General features: G+C 37.3%; 1 long non-coding RNA gene across 1 annotated transcript; it reads right to left on the bottom strand.

Moving 5' to 3' along the window:
* Positions 1-576: 576 nt before the first annotated feature.
* On the bottom strand, positions 577-3,137 carry LOC126707401 (uncharacterized). The gene is made up of 5 exons (XR_007648940.1): positions 2,673-3,137; positions 2,385-2,452; positions 2,188-2,269; positions 1,299-1,398; positions 577-766 (listed from the first exon to the last, which is right to left on the bottom strand). It is a non-coding gene; the product is annotated as an uncharacterized LOC126707401 (long non-coding RNA).
* Between the last annotated feature and the right edge of the window lie 12,292 nt (positions 3,138-15,429).

The following is a 15,429-nucleotide window of genomic DNA, read 5'->3' as shown; positions in this document are numbered from 1 at the left end:
TGACGAAAATATTTCGTCACTAAAACCATTTCAGTTTATTAAATCATATTTAGTGACGAATAATTTCGTCACTAAAACTATTTTTGGGTACATATAGTGACGAAAAAATTCGTCACTAAAACTATTTTTAAGAAAATCCAGACACATATAGTGACGAAAATTTTCGTCACTAAAACCATTTCTTACAAAATTCCGCTGCATTTAGTGACGAACACTGTTTTAAAAACCGGACCGAACCGGCCGGTCCGACCGGTTCAACCGGGAACCGGAGGCCAATCCGGTCCGGTTAACCGGTCAATAACCGGAAAACCGGCCAAAAACCGGGGTTGAACCGGAAATTAAAAAAAAAAAACGGTTCTTTGACCGGTTCGGTTTTTAAAACCATGGTGACGAAATATTTCGTCACTAAAACAATTTTTTGTTGCCATATTTGTGACGAAAAAATTCATCACTAAAACTTATTTTCTGTTTTTATTATTTTCATGGCGTTGATATTAACCTGTAACCTGTCATTACATTATTAAAACCTCACATGATTAACACATTTATAAAAAACTGATCTATACATTTCACAAGTTAAAATTAAAACAAGTATTCAATTCAAACTCCTTCCATACAATAATTGTTTGCAACAAATACAATAACTTAAGATGTTTTATAACAATACAAAAAATGTAGCATAATATAATTAAAACCAACGGAAGATGTCCTCATATGTCTTCAAATAATGCCTAAAGGAAATCCCCTAAAGCCACCAATAAGAAATCTGCACAAATATAAAAACACTACTATATTAAAATCGTAAAGTAAAAACATTAACTATGTTATAAAAAACATTTCTAACAATGAATTAAGAGTAGCCACACCAATAAATTAAAATTACAACTCTTAATGTATAAGTTGTAGAAAGCAAATATAAATTTTCAAGTGTAATATAATACAATTAGTTTCAAATGATACATAAAAAATGAAGTGTTTTAACTTAAAGATAAAGTACATTCATGAATGCACAAGTCTATATTAATACTTAAGCAAATATACATTGCACACTCAAAACCAATCACAAACATCACAAGTACAAAGCTTACAAGTATTGAAATCGAATAAAGTAATATTCATCACATCTAATTAACAATATTCATTCACATTTGCAAGAATTGAAAAACACTCTCAATATGTATTTAAACCATCTTATAACACCATGCAAGCCACCTGCTCGCTCCAACACAACAACTCACCACAAAACCAATCACAAGTATATATAGAGTTTTATAAGTTTTTATCTAGAATATACTTACTTTGCTCAAGCTAAGTTTACAACTTTCAGAAAAAATTCAAAGTTAACTTGTGTTCTTCACCTTGTTCCTCACAATTTCTTCAGCCACAAAAGAGAGAAAGCTGGAAATAAAAGAAAGCTAACTCTTAGTGAACGGTTAAGTAGACCCAAATTTAAAATACAATCAAGTGCAAAAATTACAAGAGTCCATTAAATCATGAACTGAAAAAAAAATAAAAAAAAATATAAAAGAACGATATCCTCACACTGCAACCCAATCCAAAAGAGTCTTAAAGAAGAAAAGTATAAGATCTGAAACTGTTTTTTTTCAGAATCCTCAAAGGTCCGGTTATTTCTCTCCCGCCAAATGCACCACATCAAACAATGTGGGACAGCCAACCAAATAGTACAGTTTCTTAGTTTCTATACATTAGGTTCCTCAATTAAATTCACCCATGTCGTTGCATTGCCATTGCCAATAGGTCATATGGTTGAATTTAATTGTCATTAAGAGAAGATAACACGGTTTGTATTTCTTATTGGTCAATACAACAAATAGCATACAACACCTATAGATCTGTAGCTAAGTTTGACCTTTTTAGTTGTAGTTTTTACCGCATTTCTAGCAAATATTTTTCCTCTTCCTTAATATATAATGCAGATAACGCCATCGAACACAGAATAATTGAATCAATTTCCCCAATCAAACAGAAATTACACTACATGAACATGAACATTTTGGAGATTCAAATTCAATTCACATGAAAGATGCATATCTTAGTTACTATAATCAAGATAAACAATGCAACATTAATATAAACAAAATTAATCAACATTAACAGCTTAATCTTTTCTTATTCATTCACACACAATTCAATTACACCAAAAATAAAATAAAATAAAAAGCTCACCAAGAAATTGTGGTAAACAAAAGCTCCAGGCTCCTAAGAGATCACTTCAACCCACTGCTCTGGTCTCCCTTCCTCTACAACACTAAGAAAAATGACACAAACAAATCGCAATAATTACCGAATTTCCATTCCATTCCAATTCAATTCAATTCAATTCAATTCAACCAAATAAATCAAAATTCAGAAAATAAGCTTACTCATGGACGGTGTTGTGTACAATGGAGCTGAGATCGTTGGCCTTAGGCAAATCAGAAGCGCTTGGAATCTAATTAATATTAATGAATGAATCTAATTAATGAATGAATATTAATATTAATATTAATATTAATTAGATCACATGTAAAAAATAAAAAAAAAATAAAAAGGAAATCCGATTCATAAGAACCAAAGCTAACAAAGCACTTAAGCTAAAAATCGAAATAGAAGTAATTCACAGCAAAAATAAAAATAAAAATAAATTAATTAATTTAAAAAAAAAACCTTACCGAATCCAAATCGTCGCGAATGGTCCGAATCGACGACGACTGGGTTTGAATCGTCGAGAATGGCTCCGAATCGGTGACGACTGGGTTCGAATCGTCGAGAATGGGTTTGAATCGGCGACGGTAGGCTCTTATCTGCGACGGTGACGGCGACGGTTGGCTCTATCGGCAACGGCTGGGTTCGAATCGTCGAGAATGGCTCCGAATCGGTGACAACTGGGTTCGAATCGTCGAGAATGGGTTTGAATCAACGACGGTAGGCTCTTATCTGCGACGGCAACGGCGACGGTTGGCTCTATCGGCGACGGCGACAGTTCTTTGTTCAATATCGGCGATGGTTGTTTGTTCAATATCGTCGAGAATGGGATTTTGTTTGGGAGCTGTGTTTTTTTTTTTTACTGAGGGCGCTGTGTTATTTAGGAGCTGAAGAGTGAAATAACACAGGGGAAGGGGTATTTATAGTGAACTCTTTAGCGACGAATTTTTCTGTCGCTATTGCTTCCACTTCATTGCAAAAGGTTTTAGGCTTTAAAGTTTTTAGAGACGAAATATGATTTCGTCGCTATAGTATACTTTTAGTGACGTAATGTGATTTCGTCGCTAAAACATATTACAACAATTCTATTATTATTTTTAGTGACGACTATTTTCGTCGCTAAAAGTATTAAGCTTTTAAGTTTTTAGCGACGAAGGCAAATTTCGTCACTAAAGAACCAAGATTTACTAAATATTTTTAGAGACGAAATTCATATTTCGCCGCTATAGCATACTTTTAGTGAGGAAATATAATTTCGTCGCTAAAACATGTAAGTGCAAAACTATTATTATTTTTAGTGACAATTATTTTTCGTCGCTAATTCTTGCTTATAGCGACGAAAGGAGTTTCGTCACTAATACTATCCATGGCAATAACTACAGTGACGAAATATTTCGTCACTAAAAATTTCAACTTTTAGCGACGAAATATTTCGTCGCTATAGATTAATTAAGCTCCCGCCAAAATTTCCCCCGCTAGCGCCCATTTTTCAGATCACAATAGCGACGAAATTTATTTTTCGTCACTAAATGTTATAATTTTTTTTCATTATTAGTGACGAAATGCATATTTCGTCGCTAAAGCTGTATTTTTAGCGACGAAAAATATTTCCTCACTAATTTTCGTCGCTAAAAATACATTTTGTTGTAGTGTCTTTTCATATATATAGAGCCGAACATGTAGCTTGTCCTTAGCCAGAGAATAAAAATGTTTGCTAACTTTAAATGGTCATAAAGTTGTTCAAATCAATATATGATCAAAAGGTTTCTTTTTATATATGAGATGAATTCAAGTTAAACCTGGTGTAACTCTTGTAAAGTTACACCTTTCTTACACCGTAAATTTCTAAAAAATCTAACGGTTAAAAAAATATTATTAAATGCTATAACTTTCCACCTCATTCCTAATTAATACTAGCAATTTTTTTTTCTCTCTCTCCTTATTTAATGTTTTATTATTTTTCACTTGATTAAAGACACACACCATTTTCAACAACCTAGAAACCATACTAATCTACTTTAGAGCCAATGCACAATAGCCAAAGCTTTTTGTTGGGATGATTCTTATTCTTATTTTTGCCGAAGCACTGGCTCTCTATGGTCTCATTGTTAGCATCATCCTTTCTTCCTGAGTTGGTCAGTCCAGAGCTAACTGAAACTAAGAGAGCACATTCTTTTGGGTGGTTGCAGTTGTCGTTGTGTGGCTTATTGCTATTAATTTGGAAGTGTTTTTTTACTAGAGATTCTTGTGGCTGTGGGTGAGTGCAATTGTTCTACCAATATATGTTTTAGGAAGTTGCCTCGCTATGGTGATAGGATATAAAATTAGAAATTAGTTTCTACTTTTAAATTTTAATAAAGACTTTTCTCATCTTTGTGATTCAGCATTGTGAGGATTTAAATTTAGTTAAAGTTGTGTAGAATTATTGTATTATCATTTTTGGAAGGATTTGTCCTCGTGCCTTTGTTATCTTTATAAAAAAAATAAAAAATAAAAAATAAAAAAAAACCATGACCAAATCAAGTGGGTTTGGTGGAGAGAGTTTAATGACTCATTTGAAGAGTGGGCTGTTGAAAATGGCAAGTGCCCTTTAATCAAGTGAAAAACAATAAATAAGGAGAGAGACAAAAGTGGAAAACAATAACATTTAATGGTATCTTGTTTAACCATTAGATTTTTTAGAAATCTACGGTGTAAAAAAAGTGTAACTTTACAAGAGTTACACTGAGTTTAACTTGAACCCATCTATATATATATATATACATACATATATATATATATATATATAAAAATTTTTTGGCCAATGTATATATGTTGAGGCAAGTTAATAGCCAAAAATGGCTAGACAGGTTGAATGAAGCCAAAAATACTTAAGAATATAAAACTAAATTCCTAGAGGTGAGCAAACAAATGGATGATCTGTTACAGAAACAAGAAATTTACTAGGCACAAAGGTTTATAATTTCATGGATGAAGCATGGGGATAGGAATATGAAGTTTTTCCACTCTAAAGCAACACAAAGGAGGAAGAAAAATCACATTAGTAGTATACAAAATGCACATGGACAGTGGGTGGAGGAGTTAGAGGAGGTTGTTGAAGTAGCTTTAGATTATTTTGACAATCTTTTTAGTGCAGGTGCAACTGATCAAATGGAGGAATGTCTGAATGCAATTCCAAATAAAGTGACTGACAACATGCAAGAGGTCTTGTTGGGTGAGTTTATTGCTGAGGAGGTTAAGGTGGCTCTGTTCCAAATGGAGCCTACAAAGGCTTCAAAACCTGATGGTATGAATGCTCTATTCTATCAGAAATTTTGGCATATAGTGGGTGATGATGTAGTTTCTGCTGTTTTGGATTTTTTAAATAATGGAAATATGCTACCTGAGATAAATCACACAAACATTGTACTTATTCCTAAAGTGAAAAATCCATAGAAAATGTCTAAATTTAGGACTATTAGTCTATGTAATGTGATTTATAAAATTATTTCTAAAGTGCTGGCAAACAGATTGAAACAGGCACTTCTATATATTATCTCCCCCACCCAGAGTGCTTTTGTTCTAGGTAGATTGATCATAGATAACGTTTTGGTGGCTTATGACACTATACATACCATGCATGTGAGGAAGAAGGGCAAGAAAGGGACTATGACATTGAAGCTAGACATTAGCAAGGTATATAACCAGGTTGAATGGCCTTTCTTGCAAAAAATTATGGACAGGTTGGGTTTCCAAACAAGGTGGATAGAAAGAGTGATGAGATGTGTTACTACATCTTTTTCTATTTTGATGAACAAAAACCTCATGGCATGATACATCCGTCTAGAGGAATACGTCAAGGAGATCCATTGTCACCATATTTGTTTCTCTTATGTGCAGAAGGCTTCACTGCTCTGTTGGCTAAAGTTGAACTAGAAGGGAGGATTACAGGTGTGTCAATTTGTAGTGGAGCTCCCAGAGTTACTAATTTATTATTTGCAGATGACTCTTTGTTGTTTTGTCAAGCAACACCGAAGGAAAGGGAAGTGGTAGCAAAAATTCTTCAAACTTATGAACGAGCTTCAAGTCAAAGTATTAATCCGAAGAAGTCTTCAGCTTTCTTCAGTAACAATACTACAGATACTCAAAAACAACAAATATTTCAGATATTGGGGGTCAAGGAGGTGGTGAAGTTTGAATCCTATCTAGGGCTGCCAACTTTGATTGGAAGGGATAAATATCACACTTTTGCTTATTTGAAGGATAGAGTATAGAAAAAACTGCAAGGATGGAAAGGTATACTGTTATCCACAGCTGGCAAAGAAATTCTTATAAAGGTTGTAGCTCAATCTATACCTACATATACGATGAGTGTATTTCTACTCCCTTTGAAACTATGTGATGAATTGAATAATTTGTGTGCTAAGTTTTGGTGGGGACAAGTAGGCAATGAAAGAAAAATTCATTGGAAGAGTTGGGATAAATTATCAACTTCTAAGGGCATTCAATTTAGCTATGTTGGCTAAACAAGGGTGGAGGATGATTCAAGGTAATGATTCCTTACTACATAAGTGTTTCAAAGCGTGGTATTTTCCTCGATCCTCTTTCCTTGATGCCAAGGAATCACCGGGTTGCTCTCATGTTTGGAGGAGTTTGGTGGCTGCCTTGCCTATTCTAAAGGCTGGTTATTGTTGAAGGGTCGGCAATAGGAGCTCAATTAGGGTGCTTCGAGATAGGTGGATCCCGAATCATCCTACAAATAAGGTATTACATCCTAACCATGATTTATTGGGTGAGATGGCTATTTCAGATTTAATTAACCTAGAGATACATATGTGGAGGAGTGAATTGATTCATTCAATTTTCCATCAGGATAATGCTAAAGCAATATGTAGAATTCAGCTTAGCAGAAGACATGTGGAAGATTCTATCATCTGGAGCTATAATAAAAATGGGAACTTTTCTATTAAGTCGGCCTACAAGGTGACAAGGAGGATACAAGGGGAGGATAGGGCCGAATCATTAGCTAATAGTTCAGGTACGAAGATATGGCATGCTTTGTGGAATCTCAAAATTCCTAACAAAATTAACGTTTTTGGTTGGAGGGCTTGCACTGACATATTGCCCACAAGAGCTAATTTGGTGTGGAGAAGAGTACTAACTGATGATAAATGTCCAATCTGTCTAAGGGAGTCCGAGAATACAAACCATGCAATTTGAGAGTTTGCTGCCGTGCAAGATATTTGGTTTAGAAACTGTCAAAAATTGTAGAAAAGATGTTCAGGTGTAGTTGACGTGATGCAACTCATGGAGTATCTCAGTGACAGGTTGACAAGAGAGGAGTTGGAGCTATTTTGGGTTCATGCTTGGCTTGCATGGAACCAGCGAAACCCTGTGGTGTTTGGTGGTAATCTAATGGACCCAAGGAACCTAAATAATAGAGTAGAGGAGTATTTGACAGATTACAGATAAGCCCAGGTGCAACCGACTGTGACACAGACGGAGCAATAGTGCAACAAAACTTGGCAGCCTCCACCATCATCAGCTTACAAATCAAACTTTGATGCAGCTATTTTTGTAGTCCTGGATAGAACTAGAGTGGGAGCAATTATTCGAAATGAGGAAGGTCAGGTTATGGCAGCAATGATAGCAACTAGTCCAAAGGTGAGTTCTAGTGAGGAAGCAGAACAACTGGCATGTAGAAGATTAATGGAATTTTCTGTGGATGCTAGATTCACCAAGCTGATCATAGAGGGAGATAATGTAAATGTTATGCAAGCCGTTTCATCGTCGCGGATTAATTGCTCTCTACTAGGCTATGTGGTGGATGGCATTCGTCACTTGGTTCATTGTTTAGAGTGGGCTAGAATTAGTATTACAAGAAGGGGTGGGAATAAGGTTGCACATGCTCTTGCTCAACATGCTAGGAGTTCTTTAGATAATGATGTGTATTGGATGGAGAACTCTCCTCCTCCAGCTATGGAGGCCTTGATACAAGATGTTTTGTTATTATGATTATATGAATGAATGATCGCTTTCCAAAAAAAAAAAAAAAAAAAAAAAGCCAAAATCAAGTTTGTCTTTTAGTGTCATAATGCTATTGAAAACAAAATAACAGCCTATAACGTGACTAACTTTTAGATATCAACTAATATTCTCCTTTGAAACTTTGATTATACACAATAATTACAACCAAGAATGGAAAGCAAATTGTAATGCTATAAACCATTAGCGGTAAATTATATAAATGTATAGTTGTATAATTTTTCTGATACTTTCCATCTATAATGTTACTATTAAATATACTAAAAAAAATGTTTTAAAGAAAAATTTTATAAAGGAAAGTATACTAAAAGTTGTTAATATATGGAATTAAAAATCACATTAATTTTCAGGAATTTTCCTAACTAAAACCATTGACAATAGCTATTCAAATTTTGAATTATGTTTGAATTTCAAATTCTAGCAATCAACGTACCTGACATTAAGGGGTAATTGATTTCATCAATTCACATAAATGAGTGTAAGGACGCACTTTGGAACCCAAGCCTAAAATGTAAATGGATCCAGGTCTAGCAAGCCCAATACAATGAATTTGTAGAAAGTGGGTTGGAAAATTAGGCCCTAACGAGTTGGATAACAGTTAGAATGAATTTAAAAGACAATCAAGCAAAAGTAGGAAGGATCTGTTTAAGTAAATTCATCCTCGGCCTAGTCCGAAGAGGTCAGTTCTTCTATAAATCAACTAAAAAAGGTTACAAATGAAATTTTGATTGCTACAGTGCTTTCTCTCTTAGGGTCTTCACTCTAATTTATACTATCTCTTCTTTCTCATCTTTACCCTACACGTGGATAGTAGATTGCTTATGTTGATCCTTATCCCATTAGCACCCTCCTAAAATCTTTGGGGGTAGCTGTAAAGCTGAAAAACATTGTTCAGAGATCACTTCCTCATTAATGCGGTCAGAGAATTAGCTACAAAGCATTCAATGCGGTGGTAGCGGCTTTTCTTTTAGATATTCCTAAGCTCACATCCCTCTTGTACGTTTACAAAGCAAGTTCTTATTAGTGGAACTTCCTGGAAGGTCACCTTGAATGGTAGGATATATGTTTGATTTATGCTTTGTTTATCGGAGAAGACATTCCTCCTTGGCCTTCCTTCCCCAACCTTTCTATTTGCAATCTACTCATGAGACTCTGAACTTAACACCCTTACTACTATTTATTCGTCCTCGGACCAACCAACGTCCTCGGTTAAGGCCCAAGGCCCAATATATAATTTTGAGTCTTTATTCCTATAATGGCCCCTCAAAACTCCGGTTTTTTTCCCTCTTATCCGAGGAGAAAAAGTGGGTTTTGATTTTTAAGAGTTAAGACCATTTATTTCTTTGATTTACATATGTGAAAACATTGCTTCATGTGCCCCATAACTGCTCTTGACGCTTCAAAGCCTGCAATGCCTCATTTAATGCTCTAGGCAGTGCTCTGTTCCTTGTATCCTATGGTGAGAGATAAATGCCTCATTTTATGCTCTAGGCAGCGCTCTGTTCCTTGTATCCTATGGTGAGAGATAAATCCTACGGCTGGTATTTCCCTTTGGAATTTGAGCAAAATAACTCCCACTAAATTTCTCCTTCTATATAAAGCACCCAGGAAAATCATTTTTCCTCATCTTACAAATCTTTGAGCTCTCAAGAAATTCATAACTCTCAAACCTTCAAAGCTTCCCAAATTTCTAAAGTCTCCAAGTCTTTTTCTCTGAAAAATTGAAACCTTTAAGAAGTACCAAAAGCAACTATCATATTCATTCTTGTAAGTCTATTCTTTTTGTTCTCTTGAAGCATGGGCAGTACCCCTTGACTTCATGTTCCTCCATCCTTTTTGTATTCCGTTCACTTTCAATGGTGATTACATTATACTGATTAGGGTTTTTCTCCTTGGATGTCTTTGTAGATAAATGGCACATTGCTCCCGCTCCCAGACTCAGCCTCGTCAACGGTTCGGGTCTCAACAAGGTGCTAAGGTTGAGATCTTTGTGAGTGAAGACAAACAGTTACGAGCCGTCCATCTGATCTTGTACTTTATGCCACTCTTGGACGCATTTTAAGAAGTAGGCAACGCGATAAAAGTAGGTGACCCTCAGCTAGCCTGGATTGACGTATCACTGCCCGGTTTCCTAGCCCGAGAAGACCTTCCTCCGATCAAACTACCCCTCCAACGTGCTCTGCTTGAAGCAGCAGTCCCGAGGGAGGAGATTGCCTCTTCGCACTTATTGTTTGAGGTTGAGATTGATCAATTTCACTTCGAGGAGGACAAGGAGGAACGAGTAGATCCTATAATCCAACTCCCAGATTCCAAGGACGAGTTAGACAGGCACTCCGCTACCCACTCTCTAGGCTCATAGTCACTCGCATAGACTGTAATTCCGAGGAAGATGAGGAGACGGACATCAACCCAAGGAGAGGACTGAAGGGCCTCCTTACTGGGTGGAACAAAGGGGCATCGTCCAAGGAGGTCCCCAAGTCCTAAGTTCCTACCAATCTCCCCCCCCCTCCTCCTCTCCCTGTAACTACAGTCGGAGTGCTCCCTTGTCTTGACGTGAAGAAGAAAAGGAAAGTGTAAGAAGTGGAGGAGGGCGAGGTGGTTCCTCCGAAGGGGGCAAAGCAACCAAAAAGCGCCAAAGATAAACGGGCTTCCTCTGTGGATAGCAAGGAGGAGCCCGTTGGGGCAAAGGGCACTGATAGCAGCACAACTAGGCTCCTCGGCTAGAGCTGGATGGCGCTGCCATCCCAAGGGACGCTACAATTCGAGAGTTCTAGAGAGGGCATTCAGCCTACATTGCTGAAGCCCTAGAATAGCCTCTTCTCCTCCCCAAAGACATGGAAGCTCTCAGGCACATGAGGCAGCCTGACCTCTTTTTGTCCCTGAAAAGGGACCTTGTCATGGTAAGTTAACCAACAAATCTTTGAATTAAATGCTAAGCTACACTTTCATCCTCTTTTTTTTTTATACATGGGATTCTTTTGTTATCTTTATACAGGTTACTCAGTAAGTTTTTGTGGACGAAGAGTAGGTTCGAGACCCCTGTAATGAGGCTAGGGTTGAGGCCCACTCTCGCGCTAAGATTAAGAAGTCCCTAAGAGCCCTAAAGTAAGAGCAAATGGAGTTGGCTAACAAGTTGATTGCCATAAATAGGGCACGTTTGAGTGCCAAGGCAGGTTTGAAGAATGTGGAGATGCATGCCGAGGACTAATGTAAACAGCTTCACATGACTAAGATAGAGTTGGCCACCCAGAGACAACTAATCCTGGATCTTAAGGCTGAGCTGCAAAAAGCTAAAGATGTAGCTTGGGTGGCTAGGGAAGTTTCTGAGGCCACAGAAACGGCATCCTATGAACGTGGGGTGTTGGAAACGGAGACTCCATTGGTAGAAAAGGTGGTAGGAGTGTGGAAGGACTATTGTGCCGAGACATGGGCAAAAGTGCTCAATCGGGCGGGAGTCCCTCCTGACTCTGAGCTGAGGAAGGCTGAGAACATTTTCTTCCTGGAGGACATCCGGGAAGTTCCAACGACGCTCCCTCCTTCTATTGCTGATCCTCTCCCTCCTCCTGAGCAACTCTCCACCATCCAAGCCCCTGCTGCTGATGTTGAAGTCTCAATAGGGGCTGAAAAGGGTAAAGAGGTTCAGCCTTCGATCAAGGCCAAACACTCTGAGGACGCACTCACAATCAGGAATGTGGTCTCCAAGGCTAAAGATGCAGAGTCTAGGTCCAAGACAACTGATCCTAAAGAAGACCCTCATCAAGTAAAGGCATAAATAGAGGATTTTCTTTTTTATCTTTCTGTATATATGTTTTTTGTTGTGGTATTTCACCACTGTTTGTAATAGACTCTTATTTTGATCAATAAAAAAACTTTACCTTTTGCTTCATAAATCTTTCTTTTTCCTTGTAACCTTTACTCTCTTATCGGTGTTAACCAAGATTGCTAACAATAGTGGATTGTTATTACTCATACTTTAACAAAAGCTAATAGTGTTATATTACTGCTAATTCAAATGATCAAATCAATATATTTGATAATTTCTTGTATGGTCATAAAGTTGTTCAAATCAATATATGATCAAAAGGTTTCTTTTTATATATGAGATAAATTCAAGTTAAACCTAGTGTAACTCTTGTAAAGTTACACCTTTCTTACACCGTAAATTTCTAAAAAATCTAACGGTTAAAAAAATATTTATACTGAGAATTATCACATACTTATACTGAGAGTTGGGCCTTTTGTAAGGAAGGTTGAATTTTCTGGAGATGAATAATATATCTTGTAAAAAATAAACAGGGCAGACAACCCTTATTCTGCTCAACACTTATATAAATATTGAAGAACATTAATTTACTTAAAGCCACTGATCCGAGGAGTTGGGTATAACCTGGGATCTATTCTAATACTTAGGAAAATAAATAGGTTGTGTTAATTTACCCAAGGTGCTCAGTCTGAGGAGTCAGACATACCCAAGGTTCTGTCCAACATTTGGAAAGATGTTATAGAGTATCAATTTATCCAAAGCATATGGTCCGAGGAGCCAGGCATGATTAAGGTTCTGTTTAACATTCAAGAAGATGTCATCAAGTATTAATTTACCGAAAGCATATGGTCCGAGAAGCCAGGCATGACTAAGGTTTTACTTAATACTTAGAAAGATGTCATAAAGTGTTAATTTACCCAAAGCATGTGGTCTGAGAAGCTAGGCATGAATAAGATTCTATTTAATATTCAGGAAGATGTCATTAAGTATTAATTTACCCAAAGCATGTGGTCCGAGAAGCTAGGCATGACTAAGGTTCTGCTTAATACTTAGAAAGATGTCATAGAGTATTAATTTACCCAAAGCATGTGGTCCGAAGAGTCAGGCATGACTAAAGTTCTGTTTAACACTTAGATAGATGTCATTAAGTATTAATTTACTCAAAGCATGTGGTCTGAGGAGTTAGGCATGACTAGGATTCTATTTAATACTTAGAAAGATGTCATAAAATGTTAATTTATCCAAAACATGTGATCCGAGAAGCCAGGCATGACTAAGGTTCTATTTAACACTTAAAAAGATGTCATAGAATGTTAATTTACCCAAAGCATGTGATCCGAGAAGCCAGACATGACTAAGGTTTTGTTTAACATTTGACAAGTAGTGGAACAGATGACATATAACATGATTAACAAGAAATATGGTAAAGACTACTTTCATTAATAATAATACCTTCTTAGGTTGTTTACATTCCAGGGACAGAGTATAATATTTTTCATCTAGATCTTCTAGGTAATATGCACATATTCCTACCACTGATGTAATGCGATATGGTTATTCCCAATTAGGTCCCAATTTTCCCCATGCTGGGTTCTTTGCAGTACCTAAAACATTTCTTAACACCAAGTCTCCAGTCGCCAGTGGCCTTAACTTCACGTTGGCATCATATCCTTGCTTGAGCTTGTGTTGATAATAGGCTAATTAGACCATGCCATTTTCTCTTCACTCTTCAATTAAGTCTAGGCTCTTTTCTAGCAACTCCTCATTGTTGCTTGGAGTAAAAGAACTTGTTCTCAGTATTGGGAATTTAGTTTCTAAAGGAATAACAACATTAGCTCCATAAGTCATTAAAAATGGGGTTTCCCCAATGGATCTACGAGGTGTGGTCTGGTACGTCCAAAGAACGTGTGGCAACTCTTCCACCAATTTTTCCTTTGCATTGTCCAACCTCTTTTTAAGTCTGCTCGCTATGACCTTGTTAACAGCCTCAGCCTGTCCATTCTCCTATGGATATGCCGAGGTGGAATATCTATTCGTTATGCCCAGGTCACAGCAATACCTCCAGAAGGCCTTACTATGGAACTGAAGACTGTTGTCCAAGATGAGGCTACAAGGGAATCCAAACCAAGTGACAATATTTTTCCAAACAAATCTCTTGGCATCCACATCCTTGATATTTGCCAACGGTTCAGTTTCAACCCATTTGGTGAAGTAACCCGTGCCAACCAACAAATACCTCTTGGTCCCTGCTACCTTAAGGAAAGGACTTACAATGTCCAAGGCCCATTGAGTGAAAGGCCTAAGGTTAGACAGAGGATTAAGAACTCCTCTCGGTTGATGAATGTTGGGTGCAAATCTTTGGCATTGGTCACACTTCTTCACATACTCTTATGCCTCTCTCTGCATATTTGGCCACCAATAGCCTTGTGTGAAGGCCCTATGAGACAAAGATCTGCCCCTGTGTGGCTTCCACAAATCCCTTCATGTAATTCTTCTAGGAGTAACTCAATTGCTTCAAGATGTATGCATAGCAGATATGGGCCAGAAAAAGATCTCTTGTACAACTTTTGGTCCTCGGACAGCCAAAACTGAGGAGCCTTCCTTTGTACCTTATTGGCCTCAGACTTACTCTCGAGCAAGATATCTTCCTTAAGAAATAGCATAATAAATTCCATCCAGCTTGGACCTACTCTTATTTGATGAATATGAACCCCATCTCCCCCTTCCTTAGCAGGTTTACACAAGTCTTCTACAAGGATCACTCGAGGTAAACTTTGTGTCAAGGATATTGCCAGCGTGGCAAGAGAGTTGGCATGTGCATTTCTACTTCTGGGAATTTGTGACAAATTAAAAGACTCAAATCCAGACTGTAAGTGTCTAACCTGGTTCAAATATTTCTGTATTCTGAGATCTCTAGCTTCCAACTCTCCTTGAACTTAGCCCACAACTAGCCTTGAATCAGAGAAGATTTCCACTACCTCTCCACCTATTTTCTGAACCATGGTCATCCTTACCAGCAGAGCTTTATACTCAGCCTCATTGTTTGTGGCCGAGAAGTCCAATCTCAAGGATTTCTCAATTTTGATCCTCTCTGGAGATATTAGAACTAGCCCTACTCTAGATCCTCTGTAATTCGCAGCACCATCAACGTATACCCTCCAGGACAAAGGTTCTTACAGAGAGATTGCACCAACTGATTTTTCATCCATGTTCTACTTCTCTACTCTCTCTTCAAATGGGGTTTCAGTAAATTTAACTACCAGATCGGCGAGGACCTGACCCTTGACAGTGGTGCGAGGCATGTACTTGATATAAAGAACCCCTAGGATCATACCCCACTTTACAATTCTCCTTGTGTAATCAACACTCCGAAGTACAGATCTGAGCGAGAGCTGGGTTAAGACCACAATTTTGTGTGATTGGAAGTAGTGGGGGAG

The sequence above is a fragment of the Quercus robur genome, chromosome 11, assembly GCF_932294415.1.
Source record: "Quercus robur chromosome 11, dhQueRobu3.1, whole genome shotgun sequence".
NCBI lineage: Eukaryota > Viridiplantae > Streptophyta > Magnoliopsida > Fagales > Fagaceae > Quercus > Quercus robur.
Note: the sequence above shows the minus strand (reverse complement) of the source record. Positions and strands in the feature narration are given on the sequence as shown.